Source organism: Scyliorhinus torazame, chromosome 4 (genome assembly GCF_047496885.1).
Source record: "Scyliorhinus torazame isolate Kashiwa2021f chromosome 4, sScyTor2.1, whole genome shotgun sequence".
In the NCBI taxonomy this organism is placed as follows: Eukaryota; Metazoa; Chordata; class Chondrichthyes; order Carcharhiniformes; family Scyliorhinidae; genus Scyliorhinus; species Scyliorhinus torazame.
Genome location: NC_092710.1, coordinates 106,523,078 through 106,548,480, shown reverse-complemented (window position 1 = coordinate 106,548,480; position 25,403 = coordinate 106,523,078). Strand labels below are relative to the sequence as shown.

General features: G+C 46.6%; 1 protein-coding gene across 19 annotated transcripts in view; it reads right to left on the bottom strand.

Moving 5' to 3' along the window:
* The window catches only part of dst (dystonin), a 779,292-nt gene that overhangs the window by 451,350 nt on the left and 302,539 nt on the right, over nucleotides 1–25,403 (bottom strand). The gene's annotated exons all lie outside the window — the stretch shown is intronic.

Below are 25,403 nucleotides of genomic sequence, written 5' to 3'. Positions count from 1 at the left end.
TGGCCATGGACAGAGTGGATAGTCAGATGCTCTTTCCTAGGGTAGGAGAGTCAAGTACTAGGGGACATAGGTTTAAAGTGCGTGGGGAAAAGTTTAGAACAGATGTGCAAGGCAAGTTTTTTTTACACAGAGGGTGGTAAATATAAGGAACGCGCTGCCTGGGGAGCTGGTGGGAGCAGGTACCACAGCGGCATTTAAGGGGCATCTAGACAAATATATGAATAGGGTGGGAATGGAAGGATACGGACTCCGTAAGTGCAGACGGTCTTAGTTTAGGCAGGTAACATGGTCGGAGCAGGCTTGGAGGACCGTAGGGTCTGTTCCTGTGCTGTATTGTTCTTTGTTCTTTGACAGCGTTTTTAATCTTGGCAATGTCAACCTGTGCAAGATTATGTACATGTGAATTGAAACAAAGAACTATGGAGGGGGGCAACGGTGGTCAGAACATTTCAAAGGGCAGGATTCCATAATCAAGATCAGGGGCGTCATTCTCCGCCGGCGGGAGTCTCCGTTTTGCCGGCGCCCGGGGGTTTCCCGACGGTGTGGGGCTGCCCCACAATGGGAAACCCCATTGACCGGCCAGTGTTACGGAGACTCCCGCCGGCGGGTCGGGGCAGAAATGTGGCGGGGCGTGTAGGAGAATTTCGCCCCAGAACTCTGCCAAAAGGCAGAAAGTTTTCATCCTTGATCGATTGTCAAGCATCAGAAGCATGTCAGATTCCACATGTACACTGACAACACCCAGCTCTGCCTCACCAACACCTCTCTCAAACCCTCCATCATCTCTAAACTCAGTCTGCTTGGTCAACATCCAGTACCGGGTGCAAATACATTTCTTACAATTTAATATGAGGAAGATTGAAGTCATTGTCTTTAGTCCTCCTGACACTCTGTTCCCCAGTCACTAATTTAATCCCTCTCTGAGGCTGAGGTTCTCACCACAAATCAGTTTCCAACCACATATCTGGGTCAATAGATCACCCATTTCCAATTTTGTATCAACAGGACTGTAACAGGAGGGTGGCACTGTGGCACAGTGGTTAGCATTGCTGCCTCAAAGCGACAGGGACCCAGGTTCAATTCCGGCCTTGGGTGACTGTGTGGAGTTTGCATGTTCTCCCAGTGTCTGTGTGGGTTTCCGCTGGGTGCTCCAGTTTCCTCCAAAGATATGCAGGTCAGGTGGATTGACCATTCTAAATTGTCCCTTAGTGTCCAAAAGGTTATGTGGGGTTATGGAGTTTTGGGGATAGGCCAGTGGAGTGGCCTGGATAGGGTGATCTTTCAGAGGGTCACTGTAGACTCAGTGGGCCAAATGGCCTCCTTCTGCTCTGCACTGTGGGGTTCTATGATTCTATTCTATGTTCCATTTCCACCCCCATCTCAGCTCATCCGCCACTCAAATTGTCATCCATGTCTTTGTTACCTCTATGTTTGGCTGTTCCAATGCACTCCTGGCTGGTCTCCCATATTCTATACTCTGTAAGCTTGAGGTCACCAAAACTCCGCTGCCCGTAACCTTAACCACACTAAGTCCTGTTCACTTATCACACCTGTGCTCGCAAAGGGGCCATGAGGCACAGGGTGCACAACAGTTCTCAAATGGAGCTCTCAACAGCCATTGCCTAGATGGAGGCTTTCGAGACCCCACAGTGCAGAAGGAGGCCATTTGGCCCATCGGGTCTGCACTGACCCTCTGAAAGAGCACTCTACCTCGGCCCAATCCTCCACCCTATCCTTATGACCCCCACCTAACCTACATGTCTTTGGACACGAAGGGCAATTTTATCTTGGCCAATTCACCTAACCTGCACATCTTTGGACTGTGGAAAGAAACCGGAGCATCTGGAGGAAGCCCACGCAGACACGGGGAGAACGTACAAACTGAACCCAGACACTCAGCAAAGGCCGGAATGGAACCTAGGTCCCTGGTGCTGTGAGGGAGCAGTGCTAACCACTGGGCTGATTGGAGAGAGAGAAAAAAAAATTGTACAAAAAGTTTGGAAAGCGGATGCCATTGGCAGGGGGAAAGAGGAAATAAAAGTCACACTTGCAAACTGCAGTCTCCGAAAGTCAGTGACTAGCCGCCTGACTTGCTCCCAGTCAGCAGCCATGCCCGACTATGTCCCGCTCCTCTGCCTCACCCAGAAGCTCGCGCTCCGGAACCACATCCAACAATTCTACACAGTCAACACACTGCACCAGCGGCCGGGGAAGGTCTACAGCACACACTCCCCACTCCTCTGCCAGAATCAAGAGCAAGTCTGTTCCTTTCTGTTCTTGCGTTCAGAAGCTCGGAGTCTCATTGTGTTCTTTTTGAAATGTTTAAAGCAGAATATAATTCAAATACACCTCTGCCATAAAAGCTGGAGCTGGAGAATAGAAAAGCATTTCAAAAGTGGGATTTTATTTGCCAAACGGCAAAAATCTCTCCTCCCTGAATGTCGCCGGTGTTTTCTGGTCATGACATGAGCTGTCCAAATCTCTAATTGCCTGAAACGGGTCACTACCTTGGCACAGGACACCATCAACTCAAAAGACTCTTGGCTCTCAAGATTCAGAAACCCGCCAGTTGGAACAACGAGGCAGGACCCAACATCTTAACAGCTTGACATAATGTCGGTGAGTGTCAATGGTGACCCACAGCTAACCATACATTCAGAGGTACAACTGTTGCACTCGGAATGATGAGGCTTACAATAGCTGAGCCTGGTTCACCTGGGAGATATAATAAAATCTGCAGTGTGTGCCCGGATTTAATCTGCTTGTTGGCAAAGACGCAACAACAGGTCAGCTGCAGAAACGTCATGAATGGCTGTTTAACCAGAGTTAAGCCAAAACTTCCACCCTACCTGCTGCACTCTGTTTATGCCCATGATGTACAAATTAGTTACACACTGCTGTTTTAGTGAACTGGAATGGACTGTCTGAAAGAATGGTGCAAACAGATTCAACTGTAACTTTCAGAAGGGAATTGGATCTTTATTTCAAAAAGGAAGATTTGCAGGCAATGGGGAAAGAGTAGGGCTGTGGAACTTCATTGAATAAACCTCATCACTGGATGGGATCAGGCATGATGGGCCAAATGCCCTCCCTCTGTGGGATGCTCCTGTAATTGTACTGGCAACAATCACTTGCTGCAATGACTTCATTTCCCAGTCAGAATTGTGGTTTGTGAAGTGAATCTAGTTTGCCAAGGCATAAGCCGTTGGTTGTAATGTCAGTGATGCAACTGAACACCCACACTCCTCTCCAAGATCTGCTGTCTCAACATCGAGTCCGACAATATTTCCAAAGAACTTCAATGCAATACATGGCTATGCCTAACCAGCAGGCAGAGTTTCATCTCAGTCTAGCAGTAAAGCAATCCAGGTCAAGTACTGAGCAAGAACCCGAAGTTGAAGTGATGGCTCTGTGGACAGCACTTGCACCTCGAGACCACGTCCCACTTCAGAGATCCAAACTGACATTTCCAGTGCCATACTGAGGGAGTGCTGCACTGTCAGAAGTGTCCTTTTCCAGATGAGACATCAAACTGGGTGTGCAGAGGCAATTCACTAGGTTAATCCCAGAGCTGAAGGGGTTGGATTACGAGGAGAGGTTGAGTAGACTGGGACTGTACTCGTTGGAATTTAGAAGGATGAGGGGGGATCTTATAGAAACATATAAAATTATGAAGGGAATAGATCGGATAGATGCGGGCAGGTTGTTTCCACTGGTGGGTGAAAGCAGAACTAGGGGGCAGAGCCTCAAAATTAGGGGAAATAGATTTAGGACTGAGCTTAGGAGGAACTTCTTCACCCAAAGGGTTGTGAATCTATGGAATTCCTTGCCCAGTGAACCAGTTGAGGCTCCTTCATTAAATGTTTTTAAGATAAAGATAGATAGTTTTTTGAAGAATAAAGGGATTAAGTGTTATGGTGTTCGGGCCAGAAAGTGGAGCTGAGTCCACAAAAGATCAGCCATGATTTCATTGAATGGCGGAGCAGGCTCAAGGGGCCAGATGGCCTACTCCTGCTCCGAGTTCTTATGTTCTTATTACCACATTGCTATTTGTGGGAGCTTGCTGTGTGTAAATTGGTGGCCGTGTTTCCAACATTACAACAGCGACTACACTACGGTACTCCATTAGTTCTAAAGTGCTTTGCAACATCCCACAATTGGGAAAGATATAATATGAATGTAAGTCTACGGACGTCTTCTTTGTTCTTAACTTGCCTGCTGCCAGCTTTAACTATCGATCACCCAGGTTGAAATTACAATGGCAGGCTGTACATTTAACTTTACAATCAATATTTCGGGCAAGGAGCCATTCTGAAAACCGACAGTGACTGATTAGAATGCCATGCATTGTGAAGAATGTGGGATGCCTCCAGACATGATATTAACACCCCAACCATCATCCCTTCGGTTTCCAACTGTGATTAAACTCCTGGAGGTTCAACACATGACTTGTCCCTATGGCCCAGTCATTATTTGGTCAACACATCCGTCCCCATGACAACTGCCTTCCTCCATCAATTGGAAAGCGACAAGACTCATCCAATTGGATGTTCCTTGACCGTCAGCCAATCAGCCATTTTTCCCTCATGATGAAGAGAAATGTTCAAAGAAAATTACAAAAACAAAAAAAAATCTCTTTTTAAATTTTCCGCTAATTTGTCTCTAGGGTTAGATACAGCAGTGTCCTGGAGAACAATCTTCAATTCCTGGAGAATCCGGGCCAATCCTGGAGGATCAGCAACCCTGCAGGGTCAAAATTGGAACTTTGCTGTATATCTTATTTTCCTAGCAATGATAACTTAACTCTTTATGAAGTGTTTCAATGTCCTTTATCTTTCTTTATTGTGTGTGTAGTAGTGGCCTGGCTTCTATGAATTACATTAGGTTGTTATTTTAAACACCATGGAAGAAACTTCCTTTTCTTATCTACAGATTTACGTTTCAATCTCAGTTCAACTCCAGATCAGGGCCTCTATGCCCCACATCCATCCCAGGTGTAGGTAGAATCCTTGACTCCTGTTTAAGTGTTCTCCACAGATAGCCCCACACACGAGACGTGACAACAGAATTTAATTTTACAAAGTGATTTTAAAAGGTGGAGAGTTTATTTGCCAGAAAGGTACGAGGGATAAAAGGCCACAGTTACTTGGAGGGACTGGGAAAACTGGGATTACTCCCTTTAAAGCAAAAATTATGAGGGACTTTGATTAAGCAGAGAGAATGAAACTGATTCCACTGGCAGGTGTAGTAGAAGGTGGTCGGCATAGTAAGGGTTAATGAGGAACTGGAGAACAGTATTGCCCACTATATGAGATAACAGGACACATGACAATTCAGTAGACAGAGTTATGGAGAGACTAAGAGTAGAGGTCAGGATGAAGTCAATTCCTGGTCTGGGCTATATTTTGTGCATTAGTAAATAGTTATGCATTGCTAATAAACATTACTGCTCAAACTTACAAGCCTCTTAGTGAGGCCTCCTGAAAAAAACTTTGCGGGGGGGGGGGGGGGGGGGGGGCGGGGATCGTTTACTAGGGGGTCCAGATTTAAGATAACTGGCAAAACTTGGGGGGGAAAAGGAGAGGCGAATCAGCTTCACACAGTGAATTATGATCTGCAATGTACTGCCGAAAGGCTGGTGGAAGCAGTTGCAATAATATCTTTCAAAAGGGAACAGGATCTAAATTTGAAAAAGGAAAATGTCAAATGTCAGAGGGACTAATTCGATGGGTCTTTCTCAAGAGTCGGCAGAGGAACAATGAACCAAATGGCCTCCTCTTGTACTGTAAGATGCTCTGAATTCTACAAATATGTTTATTTCTTTTCGATTCAGTGTGGTTCAGAGACTGGGGTAGACAGTTTCCTGAAGAAGTGTTCTCACTCCGTGAATCGAAGTGATAGCGAATAAGATCATGGCAAAGGTTAAATGTACATTCTTGACATGGGTACATGAAATCTGGCAATAATCCAGCCAGCGTTGATGGAGCTGGAATGGGGCAGGCTTTTGGGGCGTTCACTCATGGCCTCAGTGTAAATTTGAAGTAAAACACAAGCCGAGCAGGGAGTGTCTGAATGAAAACATTCCAGCAAATTCACCTCTGACACTCTTGTGGTGGGTGGGGAAGAACTGATGAAAACACTCGAAAATGACTAACACCAGCTTTGACCCAACTGTTCTTGGAACATGGGAATTTCTGGATCAAAAAAGATCAAGGCTAGCTGGTACCCCTTCTACCAACCCAATAGTCACATGACAAAAAAGTCAGTGGAGTTGTTGACGAACCATAACAATCAATCTCTATCAAAGATTTTGAAACAGGCCCACATATAAAGTAAACTCCAGTGGTGGAGAACTTTGGAAACTGGAGGTCCAAGTTCACCTAATTCTCCCAAATAGACTATGCTGAGCACAGGCCAAATTAGTCAAATAGTGCATCTCAATTTCCTGAGAGAAGTCTGAATTTGAAGAGATCCGCACTAACTGCTCCCACCATCTCCTTGGTAACTCTGCTCCATAGGTTGTATACAAAAATGCTATTTTCTTCAAAATTACCATTTTATTTCATTTTTTCTTCATCCTATTGGAAGCATGATGTGCACGGGTAGGAATGTGAACTCTTATCCAGACACCCCTTCTTCCTAAAACGCTTACTCTGAATTCCACCAGTGCTTTGAACCAGTAATATAAATTTACCCTTTGGACACGCTCTGAACTTTCAGCATTGTGCTTTTGAACATCCTCTTAAAGATTGCCCAACAGGAGGGCAGATCAGAGGCCATCTGAAAAAAAACAGTTCCCATTCAACAGGGCCATGAACAGCTGCAATTTGTCCACTTACTGTCCCTCGCACAATCCTGATGTACGATGTCCAGCAGTGCATGAACTGAATCCACCATTTACGTAAACAGACAGCTATGCGTTGTATATGTATTAACTCATCAGACCATACAAAATAGGAGTAGGCGATTCGGCTCCTTGAACCTGCTCCACCATTCAATCGGATCATGGCTGATCCGACATTCCTGACGTCCACTTTCCTGCCCTTTCCCCATACCCTTGATTCACTTACTGATCAATAATCTATGTATCTCAGCCTTAAATATACGCAGCTCTCGGTAGCAAGGAGTTCAAAGATTCACAACACTCAGAAGAAATTCCTCCTCCATCTCAGTCTTACATCGGTGCCCCTTTATTCTGCAATTATGCCCTCTGGCCCTAGGCTCTCGCGTGATTGGAAACATTCCTTCAGCAGTTACCCTGTCAATCCCCTTAACAATGAGATCACCTCTCATTCTTTTAAATTCCAATGAGTAGAGTTCCAACCTGTTTAACTTTTGCTCATAAGACAATCCCTTCATACGTGGGATCATCCTAGTGAACCTTCTCTGAACCGCATCCGGTGATATAATGGGCACGATCCAACTAAAAAACATCAGTTTTGGGCACTAATAGCAGGGTCATTCCCTGCACCTGCTATCTAGCGGCACTCCTTTTTTTCTAGTGCCCTGGCAGGGAAACCCCCGCCCCCCCCCAGCGAGCGGAGCTCCTAAGTGCAGGAAGTGAACAGGACTCCACATAAAATTGGCATCCTGAACCCTTGACCACCCCCCCCCCCCCCCCATAACATCCAACTCACCGAAAAGGAGGTCCTCGGGTCCCCCCGCACCCCACCTCACATGGCAGGGCACCCCCAGGTCGGATCTCTGGCTTGGGCAAGATGCCAGCCTGGCACCTTAGCACTGCCAGCCTGGCACCCTGGCACTGTCCCCGAAAGCCTGGTAGCGCCACCTGGGCGCCCTGGCAGTGCCAGGCTGTCACCCAGTTGGCAATGCCATGCTGCCAGGTGGCATTGCCAGGGTGTCAGGCTGGCAGTGCCAAGGTGCCTGGGTGGCACCAGCAGTGCCAGGTGTCACCCTGCCTGGAGGTCGACCACCTGGAGGTCTCGGATCATCAGGTACCGTTCCACCTGGTCCCAGTTTGTGGGGACGAGTACTGAATGGCACCCCATCTGGGTCTCCTCAGCGAGGCAGGTACATCCCGGGTGGCCGTTTCGATCCAGCATCAGTTAAGCTAAGTGGATTCTTAAACTCACTGAGCTGTGCGAGACTGGAACCTGCCCATTGAGATGTAACGGCCGTCAGGAGTCCCAGGAGAGCCTCTCCCAGGATCTACCATCGCGTCTCGCCCCAGTTCCAGTGGGATGCGGCCAGTAGATTGCGCCCACAATCTTTCCTTAAATATGTGGACTAAAACTGCTCACAGTTTTCCAGATGTGGTCTCACCCGTGCCTTGTACAGTTGCAGTAAGACCTCCCCACTCTTATACTCCAACCCCCTTGAAATAATGGGCAACATTCCATAGTCTTCCTGATTACCTGCTGCATCTGTCTGCGAGCTTTCTGTGTTTCGTGTACAAGTTCCTCCAATTCCCTTTGTGTTGCAGCTTTCTGCAGTTTCTCCACAATTAAATAATACTCTTCTTTTGTTCTCCTTCCCAAAATGAACAACTTCACATTTTCCCACATTATACTCCATTTGCCACTTTTTGTCCATTTACTTAACCTATCCATATCTCTTTGCAAACTCTTAAGACCATAAGAAATAGGAACAGAAGTAGGCTATTCGGCCCCTCGAGCCTGTTCTGCCAATCAATAGGACCTTGGCCGATCCAACATTCTGCCCTTTCCCCGTAACCGTTGATTCCTTTACTGATCAAGAATCTATCTATCTCAGCCTATCCCTCCTGCAACTTACCTTCGTCTATATGTTTGTGTCGTCTCCAAATGTGGGTACAGTACATTCGCTTCTGTCCTCAAAGTTATTTATATATATTATAAACATTTCAGTCCCAGCACTGATCCCTGTGGTACCCCACTGGTTCTAAGTCATCAATCTAAAAAAGAACCCCTTATCCCTACTTGCTGTTCCCTGCCCATTAGCCAATTCTCCATCCTTGTCAATATCATACCTCCTACACCATGTGCTCTTATCATGTGACTTAACCTTTTGTGAGGTACCTGGTCAAACACCTTCCGGAAGTCCAAGTACAACACATCTGCTGGTTCCCCTCTATCCATTCTGGTTGAGACTTACACTGAAAGCTTTTTTTTTTAGAAAATATTTTATTGAGGCATTTATAATTTTAACATTTTAAACAACAGAGATCCAACACATGCAAAAAAAACACAATAACGCACCCAACTCCCCCTGCCCTAAACCCTAACTGTTCCTTTAAAATCTCTAATAAATTGTTCAAACACCATTTCCCTTTCATGAAGACATGCTGACCTGCTTCATTGGATGATGATTTTTCAAATGTGCAGCAATTACTTCCTTAATAATTGATTCCAACATTTTTTTCAACAATAGATGTTAGGCTAATCAGCCTTTAGTTACCCGCTTCTTGCCTCCCTCCCTTTTTGAACAGGGGTGTCACGTCGGCAGTTTTCAAATTCTCTGATACGTCTCTAGAATCCAAGGACTTTTTGAAAATTACACCAATGAATCCACTATCTCTGAAGCCACTTCTTTTAGGATCCTAGGATGCAAGTCATCAGGGCCAGGGGACTTGTCTGCGTTTAGCCCAGTTAATTTGTCTAATTCTACTTCTCTAGTGATGGTGCTGGTATTTAATTCCTCCCTCATATTCTTTAGTGTCAATGGGATGTTCAAAGCATTTTCCACTGTAAAGACTGATGCAAAATATCTGTTGCTCGAGGGCGGCATGTGGCGCAGTGGTTAGCACTGGGACTGCGGCGCTGAGGACCCGGGTTTGAATCCCGGCCCTGGGTCACTGGCCGTGTGGAGTTTGCACATTCTCCCCATGTCTGCGTGAGTTTCATCCCCACAACCCAAAGATGTGCAGGTTAGGTGGATTGGCCACGCTAAATTGCCCCTTAATTGGAAAAAAATAAATAATTGGGTACTCTAAATTTTTTTTTAAATAATCTGTTGCTCTATTCTTTTTACATGCTCCTATTATTTGTTGATTTATACCCTTTCCTACGGTGTGGCTTCTTTTTGAGGGTCTATATCCGACTACCAATCTCTTCTTTCCCTGGCTGTTTTTTTTTAACGTTGCAGACTCTACATCACCCAGGTCTAGATCATCTCTCTCAACTGTCCTCATTTTATCTCTTATTAACAGTGCAACCCCACCACTTTTTCCTTCCCTCCTGTCCTTCTGCAAGGTCAAATATTCCAGCCTCTGAAGTTCCCTGCTTTGATCTCACTGTACCCATGTTTCTGTAATGGTTAAGAGATCATATCAGTTTACCATCAGTTTGTCTACCTTATTCCGAACTCTTCAGGCATTAAGATACAAAGCCTTTCGGCTTGCCTTTTTGCCGTTGTACTTCCTCGCAAACCCTTTTAGCCCTCCACTTTCAACTGACTGAACCTTTATCAAATCAGTTGGATAAAACCAAGAGACTGACTCTCAGCCTTGGCATTGGTTCTCCTCAGGTGCTCCTGCCATAAGAGTCAGAAACCAAAGCAGGATACTGCTGGGAGCAACCCAGGAGAAAAACCACAGGAGGCACTGAGATTAAAAACTTCTTTCAACACTTGGGGTTTATTCATTATAAACACTTTGAGAATGGGAAAGATGTGGCTGTTGGGACTAACAAGTCAAGAATCATCCATCTGGGCAGCACGGTAGCACAGTGGTTAGCATTGCTGCCTCACGGCGCCGAGGCCCCAGGTTCGATCCCGGCTCTGGGTCACTGTCTGTGTGGAGTTTGCACATTCTCCCCGTGTTTGCGTGGGTTTCACCCCCACAACCCAAAGATGTGCAGGATAGGTTAATTGGCCATGTTAAATTGTCCCTTAATTGGAAAAAAAAAGAATTGGATACTCTAAATTTATTTAAAAAAAAGAATCATCCAATCAGGCAATGGAGCCTTGGTTCAATTTGCAATTGGCTTGGGGTGGTGTGGCACCCTGAAAATGGACATGTCAAATGACTAACAGCAGGAGTGTGGGGGCAGGGTGGTTAGAGGAAGGGTGTTATGTGGTGAAACTTTCAGGAATACATCAAGTTAGAGTTCTCAACTCGCCAAGTGAGTTTCAGTGAACACCCAGTCGAAACTTGCAGAAGTACGCCAAGCCAAAGCAGCGGGGAGGATTCAATGAAAATCCTGGCTTGGAATCAAAATTATTCAGAGATTCAATGTAAATTATATTTTGTGCCAGAAAGTAACAATTCCGTATGAATCCCCATTGCCAATGCTGACTAAAGGGGGCGAGAGAGTGAGATTCAGAGAGTGGGGGTGGGGAGGGGGCGGGAAGGTGAGGGGTAAGAGAGTCTGATCACTTCAGAGTTACAACCTTGACTATTAGCAGCATCGACAGGTTCAATGGAAGCAAACGGCCAGCATCGCATACTGGGACCCAATGTCACTGGTCTTTCGGTGACTTGGTGAAAGTCAGACTTAGTAAAGTTTGATCGGAGACCAAGATAACTAAGTGGTATTTGTAGAACAAGATCCTGAAATAAACCGTATCCAAAAGGCTGTAATTGACTAAACTTGTCTCAGCATTCCAAGATGTCATAATTTTGTACTGATAGAACTGCAGCCTTATCATGGGTAGATCAGAAAAGTAAGGGGCGAAGGTGCCTATAACTCTGTAAACAAATCACACAGACGAAGCCACACGATCTTTCTTGTGCAAACACGAACACAGGTGGATTGTCCCACTCATTTCAGAATTGTAAATCAACAAGGATTTGCCAGGTTCTTCCAAGAAGTACAGATAATTCTTCAGGACCTTCCTAGGACTCCACAGTACAGAGTTCCGAGGGGGTTTTGGAAAGAAATGTGTTTTTCAAAAAGCGTTTCTAGCTGGGTGGCACAGTGGCATAGTGGTTATCACTGCTGCCTCACAGCTCCAGGGACCTGGGTTCAACTCCGGCCTCAGGTGACTGTGTGGAGTTTGCAGTTTCTCCCAATGTCTGCATGGGTTTCCTCTGGGTGCTCCGGTTTCCTCTCACAGTCCAAAGATGATGTGGAGATGCCGGTGTTGGACTGGGTTGAGCACAGTAAGAAGTCTTACAACACCAGGTTAAAGTCCAACAGGTTTGTTTCGATGTCACTAGCTTTCGGAGCGCTGGTCCTTCCTCAGGTGAATGAAGAGGTATGTTCCAGAAACATATATATAGACAGATTCAAAGATGCCCGACAATGCTTGGAATACGAGCATTAGCAGGTGATTAAATCTTTACAGATCTGGAGATGGGGTAACCCCAGGTTAAAGAGGTGTGAATTGTGTCTGCATGGGTTTCCTCCGGGTGCTCCGGTTTCCTCTCACAGTCCAAAGATGAGCAGGTTAGGTGGATTGGCCATGATAAATTGCCTCCTTAGTGTCCAAAATGTTGGGTAGGGTTATGGCGATAGGGTGGAGGCGTGGGCTTAAGTAGGGTGCACTTTCCAAGGGCCGGTGCAGACGAAACGGGCTGAATATCCTCCTTCTGCACTGTAAGCATTCTATGACTCTAAAATGTTGAAGATGCAAAAATAAGTTTGTTCTGATTGACAGTCAATCAGCTTTCTGGGTGAAGTTGGGTCGGGAGAGGCAATCAGGTCAGGTTGGGGGTTGGCAGGGGGACAGGCGGTGAGGCGATAAGGTTGAGTTGGAGTTGGGAGTTCAGCAGCATGTGAGATCGGGCCAGGGGAATCGGATGATGTGGTTGGGTCGGGGGGGGGGGGGGGGGGGGGGTCATGGAGTCAGGTTGGGTTGGGGGAAGTCACCGTGAGGCAGCAGTGCTAACCAGTGCCACCCCCAAAACCCCCACATATAACCGCATTGCCAAACAAAAAACAGCAGGGTTCCTCGCACGGCCAGCATTCCCGTTCGGAATGCGCCAGATAACTCAATGACAATGGAGTATTCAGTATGCGTATCAGTTATTTGATAACACCCTCCCAACACACTCAAATGAGGGTTGTCGCATCAGCACAACAGTCGCCTGCACCGCAGTGCAGAACATGTTAAAATCTCTATTTGCAAAACTTACAGCCATTTGGTAACCATCAGCTCTCTGTTTGAATGTCATTATTGTGCTTACTGCAGGCCAATCGGTCACGCAACATGTCTGTCAATGTAGTACCGCTATTACAGGCCAGGGTTTAGAGAACCCCAAAGTGTATAATGAAGTTCACCTGACCCATAACTTTTAATACATTTTGGTTATTGGGAGCACAAGGGCTCACTCTACAGGTGTGGTGCAACAGAGATCTAAAGTACTTTTAAAACAAAACAATGTTTGTTATATGAATCCGGTTAAAATTTTATAAACACACAGTAAACATCTTTGCAACTATCAACTGAAATACTCCCCCCAAAGAATACAGTACTCTATAAGTAACCCTTATTCCTAGCAACATCCATAAGACAAATACCCTCTTTAACAAAGACAGCAGATTTAAATTCCCTACTGAGAGCAGCTATCACTTTTAAATTAGTAAGTGATCTGAAGACATTCTTTTCATACAGAGAGAGAGATCAAAATTACACCTTGTTTGGCTGGATGTAGCTCCAACTCTGAAAACTAAACTGAACGCCCATTGTAGCTGCCAGCTCAAAAACGAAAGTAAAAACAGACAGACAGCCCAGCTCCACCCACACTGACATCACTGCAGCTATTTGACAAACACCCATTTCTTCAAGGTACTCTCACATGACACCGCACTCAACTTTGGTGATGTTTTGAAAGTCCAGCAGCATACTCAACAATGGACCACTCTACCACATTGAATCATTATAGCAAAACGATGATAGATGGAGACAGACTGAAACATTGCGCCACCATCTTGATAAGTCGGTGAGATGATACTGCATGTGGTGCTGCTGGATACGGAAGGCCCTAGACCACTGCAAACGTACGTCCGCACATCACAAGTCAGTAGCAAAGCCTCAGCCCGGCGCTCGTTATCCAGGTCATTGCTGGCTCCAAAAAAGCATCGCGGAAACTGCGCACCGATTCCAGAGGTTCATAGCAGGGTCAAAATATCCAAACGTCCAAAGAGCAGCAACGCAAAGAAATGAACTCCGTACCTTAGACAAAAAAAAAACTTGATGTGGAGATGCCGGTGTTGGACTGGGGTGAGCACAGTAAGAAGTCTTATAAGACCAGGTTAAAGTCCAACAGGTTTGTTTCAAACACTAGCTTTCGGAGCACTGCTCCTTCCTCAGGTGAATGAAGAGGTATGTTCCAGATACATATATATATATAGATAAAGTCAAAGATGCAAGACAATGCTTTGAATGCGAGCATTTGCAGGTAATTAAGTCTTTACAGATCCAGTGATAGGGGTAACCCCAGGTTAAAGAGGTGTGAATTGTTTCAAGCCAGGACAGTTGGTGGGATTTCGCAGGCCAGATGGTGGGGGATGAATGTAATGCGACATGAATCACAGGTCCCGGTTGAGGCCGCACTCATGTGTGCGGAACTTGGCTATAAGTTTCTGCTCGGCGATTCTGCGTTGTCGCGCGTCCTGAAGACCGCCTTGGAGAACGCTTACCCGGAGATCAGAGGCTGAATGCCCTTGGCTGCTGACGTGTTCCCCGACTGGAAGGGAACATTCCTGCCTGGTGATTGTCGTGCGATGTCTGTTCATCCATTGTCGCAGCGTCTGCATGTCTCGCCAAAGTACCACGCTTCGGGAAATCCTTTCCTGCAGCGTAATAGGTAGACAACGTTGGCCAAGTCGCATGAATATGTACCGCATACCTGGTGGTGGTGTTCTCGCGTGTAATGGTGGTACCCATGTCGATGATCTGGCACGTCTTGCAGAGATTGTCATGGCAGGGTTGTGTGGTGTCGTGGTCGCTGTTCTGAAGACTGGGTAGTTTGCTGCAAACAATGGTTTGTTTGAGGTTGCGCGGTTGTTAGAAGGCAAGTAGTGGGGGTGTGGGGATGACCTTGGCAAGATATTTGTCTTCATCGATGACGTGTTGAAGGCTGCGAAGAAGATGTTGTAGTTTCTCTGCTCCAGGGAACTACTGGATGAAGGGTATTCTGTTGGTCGTGTCCCGTGTTTGTCTTCTGAGGAGCTCGGTGCGGATTTTTGCTGGGGCGCGTTGGGGGAAAAAAACTTGGGGGAGGCGGCTCAGCTGGAAGGTTGCACGTCGATAATTCCAGTTTTACCCTAATTGCCAGTTTAATAAGGCACGAGGAGTCCACAGCAAGTTGTAGTAACAACACTTATTTAACAACAATATTATCTACACGAGGCCCAGTTGCACCTCACAGGATCCTCTCTCCTTTCTGGTCGGCTGCACAGTGGCCGATCTTTTGTACCAATGCTGCTAAGCTACCCCACCCCTAGCGGGGGCGCTCAGAGTCCCAATAAGCACGTGAAAACAATCATCGCCAGCTGGATGTGTCCCATGCAGGTTATTACAGAAAGTAAGCTAGCAGGAAACATTAAAACTGACTGTAAAAGTTTCTATAGGGATGTAAATAGAAAAAGATTGACAAAAACCAATGTAGACCCCATACAGTTAGAAACGCGGGAATTTATAATGAGGAACAAAGCAATGGCCGAGGAACAAAATTTGCTTCTGTCTTTACAAAGGAAGACATGAATAACGTACTGAACGTTCTGAAAACTACAAGTTTTAGTGAGGAGCTGAAGGAAATTAGTATAAGGCGACAAAATAGTTTTGGGGAAATTGATAGGATAAAGGCTGATAAATCTCCAGTGCCTGATAATCGTAATCCCAGAGTAATCATAGAATATACAGTGCAGAAGGAGGCCATTCGGCCCATCGAGTCCGCACCGGCTCTTGGAAAGAGCACCCTCCCCAAGGTCAACACCGCCACCCCATCCCCATAACCCCACCCAACACTAAGGGCAATTTTGGACACTAAGGGCAATTTATCATGGCCAATCCACCTAACCTGCACATCTTTGGACTGTGGGAGGAAACCGGAGCACCCGGAGGAAACCCACGCACACATGGGGAGGATGTGCAGACTCCGCACAGACAGTGACCCAAGCTGGAATCGAACCTGGGACCCTGGAGCTGTGAAGCAATTGTGCTATCCACAAGGCTACCGTGCTGCCCCTAAGTACTTAAGGAAGTGGCCTTAGAAATAGCAGATCCATTGGTGGTCATTTTCCAAAATTCCTAGGACTCTGGAATGGTTCCTACACATTGGAAGATAGCTACTATAACCCATCTATTCAAAAAGGGAGGAAGAGAGAAAACAGGGAACTATAGGCCAGTGAACTGAACATTGGTAGAAAGGAAGTTGTTAGATCCATTATCAAGGATTCCATAGCACAGCATTTGGAAAGCAGCTGTAAAGTAAGACAAAGTCATAATGGAGTTACGAAAGGGAACTCATGTGTGACCAATCTACTGGAATTCTTTGAGGATGTAACTAGTAGAGTTGACCAGGGAGAACCAGTGGATGTGGTTTATTCAGACTTTCAGAAAGCTTTCGACAAGGTCACACATAGCAGATCACTATGTAAAGTTAAAGCACATGAGATTGTGGGTAGTGTCTTGAGATGGATAGAAAGCTGGTTAGAAGACAGGAAGCAAAGAGTTGGAATAAATGAATCTTTTTCCAAGAGTTTGGACAGGCTAGGACTTTTTTATTTGGAGCAGAGAAGACTGAGGGGTGACCTTACAGAAGTGTATAAGATCATGAGAGGCGTGGATAGGGTGAATGTACTCAGTCTTCTTTCCACGATTGGGGAATCGAGATTTAGAGGGCATAGGTTTAAGTTAAGAGGGGAAAGAATTAATGGGAACCTAAGGAGCAACTTCTTTTACACAGAGGGTGGTATGTATGTGGAATGAGCTGCCGGAGGAAGTGGTTGAGGCAGACATTGACAACATTTAAAAGGCATTTGGACAGATTCATGGATAGGAAAGGTTTAGAGGGATATGGGGTTAGCTTAGATGGGCTTTTTGGTTGGCATGGACCAGTTTGGGCCTGTCTCCGTGCCGTAGATTCTATGATTGGCAGGCAGTGACTAATGGGGTACCAAAGGGACCAGTGCTAGGACCCCGGCTATTCACATTATATAATAATGATTTGGGCGAGGGAACTAAATGTAGTACCTCCAGATTTGCAGATGATACAAAGCTGGTTGGGAGAGTGAACTGTGAGGAGGATGTAGAGATGCTTCAGTGGAATTTGGCCAGGCTGAGTGCATGGCAGTTACAGTATAACGTGGATAAAACTTTGGTGGCAAAAATAGGAAGGCAAATAATTACTTGAATGGGTGTAAGTTGAGAGAGGTGGATACTCAGCGAGACCTTCATGTCCTTGTGCATCAGTCAGTGAAAGTAAGTGTGCAGGCACAGCAGGCGGCAAAGGGTATGTTGGCTTTCATCGCGAGAGGATTTGAGTATAGCAGTAGGGATATTTTACTGCATTTATATAGGGCGTTGGTAAGACCACAGCTGGAATATTCTGTACAATTTTGGTGTCCATATCTGAGGAAGGATGTTTTTGCTATAGAGGGAGTGCTGTGAAGGTTTACCAGGCTGTTTCCTGGGACGTCAGGACTGTCATAGGAGGAGAGATTAAGTCAATTATTGGAGTTTAGAAGAGTGAATCTCATTGAAACGTATAAAATTCTAACAGGATTAGACAGGGTAGATTCAGAAAGATTGTTCCTGATGGTGGTCCAGAACGAGGGATCATAGTTTGGGAATAAGGTGCAAACCTTTTCGGACTGAGATGAGGAAAAATTTCTTCACCCAGAGAGTGGTGAATCTGTGGAATTCACTACCACATAAAGTAGTTGAGGCCAAAATGTGTCATTTCATGAAGGAATTAGATATAGCTCTTGGGGCTAAAGGGATCAAGGGATATGGGGGAAGGGAAGGTGGGATCAAGATATAGAATTTAATGATCAGCCATGATCATAATGAATAGACTCGAAGGGCCGAATTGCCTCCTCCTGCTTCTACTTTCTATGTATGCTTTCTAAGTAAGTCTGATCTTCAGCGTTCTGGAGACTAGAGGATCTGGACCATAACACAGGCTTGACACCGCCAGTGCAGTGGACACACTTGGAGTGCCCTCTTTCAGGTAAGACACATCCCGTTTGCCCTCTCAGGTGGGCCCAAGTGGGTCTGAGCCACAGTTAGAATCAGCCGCACAGCATAAAATCAGCAACCGTGTTGACACTCCAGACTACATCCTCAATGTAACAAGTGTGCTAAAACAAGTGTGCTAAAACAATCCAGATCATAATCCAACCACCCTTTTTCTTGGAGCATGGGAGATTCCCGCCGGGAAAGGGATGTGCAGGACCTAAAGGTGACGGCAGGTGACGGCCAGGCCGCCTCCCCAGAGATCAAGGTGCCCTGATCTCCAGACAATCCTACATACCCCCACCACCAACAACTACCACCCCCTCACTCTACCTTCCTACTCGCCAGCAGAGGCACAAACCCCCCCCCACGCCCCATCCATTGCAGTCATCAGGCCTCCCCCTACCACCCATCCCAATCTCAGGTACCAACAGCCCCCGTCCCATCAGTGCACGCCCCGTTTAAAACTGCGAATGCATATTTAAATTACGATTTAAATATGCTAATCATGTTCGCACCCTCGCTGGGTCTGAACCAGATTACGTCTCCAGCCGCGGATGGGGCGGGGGGGATCTCAGAAAGAATTCCCCTCATCACAAATCGCATTATGGTCCATCTCGCGAGATTCTATGGCCATAATGCGATTTCCGTCTGCACGTGTGATGTCGGAGAGTCGCTCCCTGTATCTTCTTCAAAAGACTAGATGATCAATTTAACCTGATTTACAATTTTCGATCATCATTCCAACTTCCTTCTCGGTATAATAGAGAAGGAGGTCAAATTGTTGGAGGTGTCACCTTTTGGGCGAGACATTAATCAGTCTTCAAGTATTTTATTTAGGTCTTTGTACACTACGTGAAGAGAAGGCCAACCGTTCTTCCTCACCGCTCATGTTTTGCTGTTTGTGGGATCTTGCTATGCCATGGGAGCAGTTACATTTTCCAGCCTATGGTTCAGAAGCAATTGTTTACAAAATACATCTGGAGCATCTGCAGACGTGATGTCCTTTTGCATTAAACAGATTTATTTATGCAAGTTCAGTGAAGGCGCCTTTTGTGTATATCCACAGTGAGCAAAGATTGGATTATTCACTTAACAATTTGTCCTGGAGCAACACATGGAAGATCTCTCGCTTCATATTTCACATTGAATTTACAGCGCGGAAACAGGCCCTTTGGCCCAACTGGTTTATGTCACTCCACACAGTCGTCCTCCCACCCCACTTCCTCTAACCCTATCACCATATCCTTCTGTTCCTTTCTCCCTCACCCTTCCCCAGCTCCCTCTTAAAGGCATCCACGCTAGTCACCTCAATCACTCCCTTGTGGTAGAGACTGACAGATTTTCACCACGCTCTGGGTCGGGAGGTCCGGCGGCTATAGCTAAGAGCCCAGCCAAATACAGGAACCAGAAGAATCCGAAACAAATATTAACTATTGGCAGGAGAATCAGAATGGGAGGAGGGAGAGTGGAGTTCCAGGAGCAGAGAGGGAGAGAGATTTTGATTAAGATGAATTAGGAAATAAGATTTTTTTTAAAATCCTCACAGCTCTTTGTTATAAAGAGAAGTTGATCTGAATCTGTACCGACCCCATCGTTCCACTCGGCCAGCTATGCAGAAATGATATATTAAAAAATTATTCTGGGGTTGCGGGTTGCGCTGGCAAAGTGGGCATTTATTGCCCTTCAGGAGGTGCTGATAGCTCTTCTCTTCCAATTGACTGCATTCAGCATTTTGAGCCAACCTGCCAGCTACTTCAGAGGGCAGTTAAAAGTAAGCCATGTTGGCCGCGGGACAGGGGTCATATATCAGCCAGACAATGTTAGAGCGACACTTCTTCCTTCCCTAAAGGAGGTTAGTGAACCCAACACCCAGGTAGCTTCATGGTCAGAGTTACACCGACACCAGCTTTTAATTTCCAACAGTTTTGCTTGTTCTCAAAACTGGCTCGACAGGGTTTGAAACTCAGGGGCCAGAATTTTCCGGCCCCCTCAGGCCGCCGAGATCTTCCAGTCCCGCTGATGTGAGCGGAGATTTCAATGGCTCGCCGCCCCTGCCCCTGGGAGGCAGGGAAATTACGGCCAAGGTCTCTGGATTATCCGTCTAGTAGTGTAACCATCACATCGGCATATCTCATTTCATTATGCAACCCGAGCTTCTGGGGCAACACCCATTTTTTCAAAGCGCTTGATTGTGATATTGTTAAACAGAGGAAACAAGATTAAACTAATGCACTTTAATTTTCAATTGTGACACCCAGAATCACTCCATATGCCTTAAGGCACATTACTTAATGTATAAAAACATTAACCATACCTCACATTTCCATTACAACTGACACTTTCTGAATCCCAAAAGTCGAGTGTTTAAATTAGTGCATGACATCATTTGCAAAGGAAAAATTGTATTTAAAAAAAATACACACTAAAATGATTAACACACTCCATTATCAAGGGCCTTAATTTGGAAATAGGGCTTTCATTTTAATGAGGTTCACATAGAATCTTAATCATTGTTGACCTGAGGAACTGACTGGTTAGCCTTAGAATCATTGAACCAGAGAATGACACCTGGAGGGAGGAGTTTCACAGCCCATCATACGTATCGAGTTGAAAGGCATGAAACTTGATGTTCAGAGGGACTTGGGTGGAATGGTATATTGAGCACAAAGTTAGCATGCAAGTATGGCAAGAAATTAGGATGGCAAATGGCATGCTGGCTTTTACTGACAGGGTGGCACAGTGGTTAGCACTGCTCTCTCACAGCGGCAGGTGCCCGGGTTCAATTTCGGCCTTGGATGACTGTCTGTGTGGAGTTTGCACGCTCTCCCAGTGTCTGCGTGGGTTTCCTCCGGGCGCTCCAGTTTCCTCCCACAGTCCAAGATGTGCCAGTTTGGTGGATTGGCCATGATCAATTTCCCCTTAGTGTCCAAAAAGATTAGGTGGGGTGACTGGGAGAGGGTGGGGCGTGGGCTTCGGTCTGGTGCCCTTTCAGAGGGCCGGTGCAGACTCAATGGGCCGATTGGCCTCCTTTTGCACTGCAGAAATTTTATGAAAGGGATTTGGAGTACAAGAATAAAAAAGTCTTGCTACATTTGTATAGGATTTTAGTGAGACCACACCTGGAGTAGTATGCGCAGTTGTGGTCTCCATATTTAAGAAGAAAAAACATACTTGCACTGGAGGTGGTACAGCAAAGGTTTACGAGATTAGTTCCTTTGATGAGGGGCTGCGAAAACTGAGCCTACAATCTCTGGAGTTTAGAATATTGAGAGGTAATTTCCTGAAGTATTATCAAGGCGCCCAACAGGGTAGAGATGTTGTTTACACCTGCTGGGGAATCTGGAGCAAAGGGACACATTTTCAAAATAAAGAGCTTGTAATGTTCTTGTCGGATGGCCTGATTTATCATAGAATCTACAGTGCAGAAGGAGGCCATCCGGCCCATCGAGTCTGCACCGGCTCTTGGAAAGAGCACCCTACCCAAGCACATCCCCCCACCCCATCCCCATAACCCAGCAACCCCACCCAACACTAAGGGCAATTTTGGACACTAAGGGCAATTTATCATGGCCAATCCACCTAACCTGCACATCTTTGGACTGTGAAAGGAAGCCAGAGCACCCGGAGGAAACCCACGCACACACGGGGAGAATGTGCAGACTCCGCACAGACAGTGACCCAAGCCGTGAATCGAACATGGGAACCTGGAGCTGTGAAGCAATTGTCGTAACCACTATGCTCCTGTGCTGCTGTTTATATTACAAGAACAGTTTTAGCTAAAGCTACAAACAATTTATTAACATTAGCTGTGGGTTAACTATATACAAAACAATAGATGAATATCAGTGTAAACATGCACAAGCAACCTCTCTCTTCCAGCCCTTCAATCAATCTACGGTCGCCTGACTCTAACATTCACCCACATACTAATGAGACTCCTAGTGGTCAGTCGGTGAATTACAATACAACATGATATCACCACAGGGCTGACCCATTTAAGACGAGGATGAACAGAATTGTCTTCACTCAAAGGGTTGTCAATCTTTGGAATTCCCTATCCAAAGGTTTGCAGATGCTTGATCGGTGGTGATAATTAAGATTGAGACAGTGACAGATTTGAGGGGCTGGATTCTCCGTCAGTGGGATCCTCCGCTTTGCCGGCAACGCACTCACACCCGCGGATTTTCCAACAGCGTGGGGGTGCCCCCAATGGGAAACCCCATTGGCCGGCTGCCGGGAAGGAGGATCTCGCTGCCGGCGGGGATGCGTCACACCAGAAAACTGGTGCAGCGAGACGGAGGATCCCGCCCATGAGGCGAGTTTCTCCGTCCCACCGTGCCAGATTTCTGGCTCAGCACGCCGTCGGGATTCTCCGTTTCGATGGCTGGTCAATGGGGTTTCCCATTGTGGGCACCCCCACGCTGTCGGGAAACTCCCGGGTAACCAGCAAAACGGAGCATCCCAACGGCGGAGAATTCAGCCCATGGTCTCTGATGGAATTGGGGCATGGATGGAAAAGTGTTAAAGCCCAAGGTCAACAAAGATCACACCGAACGATGGAGGAGGCTCGACAGATTATACATTCTCGTGTTCTTATCCGATTAATCACACTTTACTGTTCCTTCCCCATAGCCCTGCAAACGTTTAAACCTTCATATTGAGGCTTAACAGTGAATCTGCTTTTACTGCCCTCTTTGTAATTCATTCACGTGAAGTGGGTGTCGCTGGCTGGGCCAACATTTATTGTCCACCCCTAACTGGTCTTGGACTGGGTCTGGAGTCACAAGTAGGCCAGACGGGTAAAGGATAGGAGATTTCTTTTCCTGAAGGACACCAGTGAACCAGATGGGTTTTTATGACAATCATTAGACGTTTAATTCCAAGTTTTTATTTCTACTGTGGTGAGATTCGAACCCAGGCCCCCAGAGAATTATCTTGGGTCTCTGGATTCCAACTCTAGTGATAATACCATTATGCCACCATCACGCCTTAAGGCTATGCATTCCAGATCATAGCAATTTACGGCGTTAAGAAAAATGTCTCCCCTCTTTTGACATTTACCTTAATTCTGTTTCCTATGGTTACCGACTCTTCTGCCAGTAGAAACAGTTTCTCCTTATTTCTGATATCAGAGCCATTCATGGTGTATAGCATGTCGATTAAATCTCTTCCTAACATTTCATGCAATAAAGAGACCCATCTCCATTTCTCTGCTGTCTCCACTGAACTGAATTTCCTCAGCCCTGGTACCAATCTGGAAAGTCTCCTCTGCTCCCTCTCCAGGTCTCATCGCACCATTACCATCACACCCTCTCAGCAGGTTTCACCCCCTAAAGGATAATGAAAATACCCCTACTCGTGGGGTTCACTGGCAGATGCGCCACTCCAGCACAGTAGAATGGTAGCACAGTGGGGCGGCACGATAGTACAGTGGTCAGCACTGTTGCTTCACAGCTCCAGGGTCCCAGGTTCAATTCCTGGCTTGGGTCACTGTCTGTGTGGGAGTCTGCGCGTTCTCCCAGTGTCTGTGTGGGTTTTCTCTGGATGCTCCGGTTTCCTCCCACAAGTCCCGAAAGACGTGCTGTTAGGTAATTTGGATATTCTGAATTCTCGCTATGTGTACCCGAACAGGCGCCGGAGTGTGGCGCCTAGGAGCTTTTCACAGTAACTTCATTGCAGTGTTAATGTAAGCCTACTTGTGACACTAAAGATTATTATTGGTCAATTTTCTTTTTTTGTGTCTTACTTTGGTACAATTCCGTGCAATCGCGCAGGATCATTTTGGTCAGAGGATCATCAATCAGTGGTGCACTGCCTTTAGTGAAGCAATGAGATAACAATCACCTGTCTAATCGATTGAACTGTTCAAGAAACAAAACTCACTTATATTTCCCCAGACACCACTCTGGTGCGTATCAATGTTTGGGACAGGGCGGCACAGTGGTGCAGTGGTTAGCACTGCTGTCTCACGGCGCCGAAGACCCGGGTTCAATCCCAGCCCTGGGTCACTCTCCGTGTGGAGTTTGTACATTCTTCCTGTGTCTGCCCAAAGATGTGCAGAGTAGGTGGACGGAACACGTTAAATTGCCCCTTAGTTGAAAAAAGTTTTTTAAAAATCATTGTTTGGATCAACAATTGTATAAGATTGGAAGGGATGGTGGGAGTTTGCAGGAGAGGGAAGCAGAAATCAAATCAAGCGATAGACTGTGATTGGCAACCCTTAGGAGTTGTCCCGGGTTTTCCAGGAATTTGAGATTCATTTCCTGGATCACACGGTGAGCAACACATGAGAAAAAATGCAAAAGGATAGAAAAAAAAAAGCTGCATTCCTTTCCTTTTTTGTTAGAATCTTTACAATATTTTCAAAACTCACAAATGAAACAAGAGGTTTGCTTGGGTCAGTTGGAGGCAGAAAGTCATGTGGAATAAACATCCAGCGGTTCGCCCAAATAGAATTGGCAACTGCAGGTCAGACAGGAGGTGACAATGTATCATTTCTATTTACACACAAGTATAAATTCTTTTCATTATCCTTGCTACCGAGAGCACGTACTTGAAGAGTAACACACATGGCAGTAGGTATGCATTTCAGTTACATCATTTGTCCAGTATTGATGGTTTCAATATGCTGGTGAAATACTGCAACGGACTCTCTGTCTCTGCACTTGCTGCTGAAAAGCCTTGGAACACAGTTGGACTTTTTTGGCCGCGGGACAATATAAATAATTTTGATTTCCTGACTGGAAAGAACTAGGAGTTAAGCGAGGACAACGGCTTCACTGCTATGTGGTGATGCACTCCCTGTTCACATCAAGTCCTCCCCCGCCGTCCTCCAAATTCTCCGGCCCCCCAAATATTGGCCCGGCGTGAGTCGTGCCGCCCGCCTAGGAGAATGGCGGGGTCCGGCACGACTCAATGGGCCCCGGGGCTGCCCGAATTCTCTGGCCCGCGATGGGCCGAAGTCCCGCCCGTCATTTGCCAGTCCCGCCGGCGTAAATTGTAGTAGGTCCTTACGGCGGGACCTGGCGGCGCAGGCGGCCTCCGGGGTTCTTGGAGGGGCGCGGAGGGTTCTGGCCCCGGGATGTGCCCCCACGGTGGCCTGGGCCGCGATCGGGGCCCACCGATCCGCGGGCGGGCCTGTGCCGTGGGGGCACTCTATTCTTCCGCACCGGAGGCTGTACCGGTCCGCCATTCCCAGTGCGGAAACAAAGCCCTCTGCGCATGCGTGGGGATGACGCCAGCACACGCTGGCATTCCCGCGCATGCGCCAACTCGCATCGGCCGGCGGAGGCCCTTCGGCGCCAGTTGGCATGGCGCTAAGCCCCTCTTGCCGCCGG